General features: G+C 45.8%; 1 non-coding gene across 1 annotated transcript; it reads right to left on the bottom strand.

Moving 5' to 3' along the window:
- Positions 1–3,252: 3,252 nt before the first annotated feature.
- On the bottom strand, positions 3,253–3,324 carry trnap-agg (transfer RNA proline (anticodon AGG)). Its single transcript has one exon. It is a non-coding gene; the product is annotated as a tRNA-Pro (tRNA).
- Positions 3,325–3,819: the final 495 nt, after the last annotated feature.

The raw sequence follows: 3,819 nt of genomic DNA, 5'->3' as shown, positions 1-3,819 counted from the left end.
AACAACTGTTCCACCACATCAACCCCTATTTTCGAGACTCTGTACACCAAACCCTTTTTCAGGATGAAGTGTGGAAAACTATTAGGCATCATCCCACCATTTATGGGAGTACCATCTACGACCTGCACATCTGCTCTGGCTTGTTGCAGGGTTGGATCCTGGTTTTGGGCCGTCCCAAAATTAGTCAAGGACTCTGCCAGGTCTGCTGGTTCTATATCGTCGTCCTCTGGATTCAGATCGACCCCAGCCCCACTAGTACCGGGCTGTTCGTCATCAGCGAGGTTTGCCAATTCATCCTCCTCCTCCCCTACTAGCACCTGTGATGTTGTCTCCTGGGAGACCTCTTTTCTTGGCTTTGGTTGAGGGCCCCATGCTTCTTCCTGCTTGGTCAGGGTTGTTGGATTCTCAAATATGCCATTCTTGTGGCCTAACTTCGCAAAGTTAGGAAAGTCTCTACCCAATATTACATCATATGGCATCTTTGGGACCACGCCGACCTCATAATCCAGCAGACCGTCCTCTGTTTGTATGCTCACTAAGGCCATGGGGTACAGACGGGTATCCCCATGAATGCATGTAACACTGATATCCTGTCTTGTATCCAGTTTATGATTCGGCACTAGGCCTGCAACGACCAGGGTTAGCATACTGCCGGAATCCAGCAGTGCTTCAACCTCTTTCCCTTCAATCTTCACCCTGCACATATGGTTGTTTCTTGATCTTTCAAGTACAGTGGTTACAACAGGACATGCATACCGTATATCATCTTCATTTTCACCGAGGTTACATTGCATTGGCTCTTCTTTAATAGGGCAATAGGCTGCAATATGTCCTGGTTGATTACAATTGTAACAGATAATAGGGGTTCGGGGAGACCCCTCGACACCCAGTCCCGGTTTCCGTTTTTTCCTTAGTGTCTTGGCCTGATTCTGATTCTTTCCTCATGGCCCCACGCTGCTCTCTTCCCCCTCTATATGTTGGGACAGCCTTACCCTGTCTGCTGGTTCGCCCATGCCTGGGGAACGGGAATCTTTCCTCCTGTGCCTGCTCAGCTGTTCTTGCCGTACAATACCGTTCAACCAGGCCCACGAGATGGTCGGCGGAAAATACCTCGTTCTGGCCAACCCATCGTCTCACTTCTTGGGGTAGACCTCGCTGAAACTGGTTGAGTACGATGGTCTCGACAATCTCGGCGGATGACCGGGTCTCTGGTCGCAACCATTTCCGTGCCAGGTGAATCAAGTCGAACATCTGTGTTCGTGGGGTTGTCCCGGTCGGTAGGACCACTGGTGGAAGCGGTGTGCCCTCACGGTATCGGTCACTCCCAGTCTAGTCAGGATCTCCCCCTTTAGTTTATCGTAATCCTGTGCTTCTTTCAACTCCAGGTCGAAATACGCTTTTTGAGCGTCCCCTGCCAGGTATGGTGCCAGAAGCCCTGCCCATTCTTCTTTTGGCCACTTTTCCCTCTCTGCCGTCCTTTCGAAGGTGGTAAGATATGCTTCCACATCATCCTGCGCTGTCATTTTTGAAGAAAATGATTGGCCCTCCTCTGGGAATTTGCAGCTGGTAATTGAGCCCCAATTTGGTCCGCTAGCCCCTTTAGGCCTTCTCTTAACTCCTGGGTGTTTCTCTTGCTCTTCTCTGAGCAGCTGGTTGGTGCGGTGCTGGATCTGTAACGTGTCCTGATACATTCGCATTGCATCCTGATGAACTATTTGTTGAGCTCTAGTTGCCTCTTGTTGGGCGGCCGCCGCTGTAACAGGGCCTGTATGGCTCCCTCCATACTCATTTTCGTGAAAAACTGTCCTAACCAAACAAAGCCATAACAAAAAAAAACCTGACTCCCCTTTGGAGTGCTAACTGAACATTTATTTAATTTTTCCTTCTACCTAACCAGTGGTATGTTAGTCCATGCCCGCATCCTCCTCCATATGTGGCAAACCTCTTCAAGGTTAGGAGCGTTTGTCACAAACTAAGTGGTAAACTGTCACCAAATCACCCAAGAATGAGAGTTCTTTCGAACAGGACAGTACCTGTGTGTTTGTTTCTCCGTCCTGGTCCACCCAGGCCGTAGGCGAGGTCAAGGATAGCAGGGTTCGGTACACGAATCGGGTTCTCGGTAGGTCCAGGTCCAAACACCAACAGGTAAGTCCAAACAATCCAGCTCATACACGGTAAATCCAGCCAATCTCTATAGTCTAGTGTTGATCACAATAACACTTTATTTAGCAGATGTCAATCCAGACATCCATCCTGAGGAGACATTTGGGCGTCAGGGCAGCTTTTGAGCTGCTGCACTGTCAGAGCCAGGAACCTTCCTTCTCTGAGGATGTTACCGTGTAAGACAGGACCCCTTTGTGGTGTTTATTTTATTATTATACAACAGGTTATTACAGAGATGCCATCATGAAGGTGAGATGGTTCCCTCCTTACCTGAAACAACATACTGTAATACATAGCGTTAAACAACGTTATGTTTTATGAAGTTATATATGTACATGGCCACACCTCTGAATTGTGAACACCTTTGGTAAGTCAAAAGATTCTAAAAGTGTAATTTCCTCAGAAAGCGTCTCAGTCATCCAGTGGCTTCATCCCCAGGGAGGCCTTCCAGAGACTGTTTGATGAGCTGGACAAGGACAGGATCAAACAGGTATTTATATTTTATCTCTACAACAATGTTCATTTCTTCAAAACTATGCAGTTGGCAGACTGTCAGTCTAACTCCAAGCAGACTTTCATCATTTGCCTTTGTGCTTGCATTTGCAACGGAAGCAAACCTGAAAAGTTATTGTGAAAGGAGACTGAACAGCAAATTGAAGTCATTGTTTCCCTCTGTAGCATCCTCCATTGCCTGAGTACTCGTCTAAGTTCCTGCGCAAGGTTCAGTTTATCTTCAGTCAGCATTATGTCACTGTGGTGGGGAATGTGCCCCTGGCCAATGTTATCTGCATCTGTGTGAATTCACTATGTCACAAGTTCACAATGTCACAATGTTTAATGAATTAACTTAGATATTTGTGTTTCTGCTTGATCCTAACAGCTCTTAGTTACGACACTAGCCTGGAATCCTAACTGACAAGCTTTGTTTCACCATAACAATATTGAAACCGAGCTTATGAGTTAAGATTCCAGGCTACTTATTCAAAGTAATATTATTGATAGAGATGCTTTAGTGAATGTACACTACTATGCTTTGTACACTCTATGTTGGCCTGTTCATCCTGTAAATTGCTTGACAACTTAAAAGGAGGGCTCGTCCGGGATTTGAACCCGGGACCTCTCGCACCCTAAGCGAGAATCATACCCCTAGACCAACGAGCCTCTCTTAGGTTCAACAACCAAGAGTTTAAATTCCACTGCATGCCACGTGCATGAGGAATTCCTCTCATGTTAATGTTGCATGCTCAGTAAAACTGCTCAGAGACTACCACCTAGTGGCTATTCTAGACTCTACACAAACACAGACATGTTGATCAAATGGAAACAGATGGAGGACTCATCATGGACATAACGCATTTTGGAAAGGACATTGCAATTGAGGGCTTCCACCATTTTAAAGTAGTCAACTGGGTGGGTTTTCCTATGAGTTGGGAGGAATCAGTCAATGAAGAAGAAGACAATTGACTACTTTAAAATGGAGATAATATAAGTCCTCTATTTATCTCTGTTATTGATCATCATTAGAGTCAATTGGAAAGGCAGTAGATATAGTCCCTGGCCCATTTTGTTCACCTTCTCTGCATTTGATGTCTCTGGTCTAAAAATGAGTATTTCTTCAGAATTTAAGGGGCTGCATTGTATCCCATTTTATTTTTA

Source organism: Oncorhynchus keta, unplaced genomic scaffold (genome assembly GCF_023373465.1).
Source record: "Oncorhynchus keta strain PuntledgeMale-10-30-2019 unplaced genomic scaffold, Oket_V2 Un_contig_25050_pilon_pilon, whole genome shotgun sequence".
NCBI classification, from domain to species: Eukaryota; Metazoa; Chordata; class Actinopteri; order Salmoniformes; family Salmonidae; genus Oncorhynchus; species Oncorhynchus keta.
This window is presented reverse-complemented; position numbering and strand designations above follow the sequence as displayed.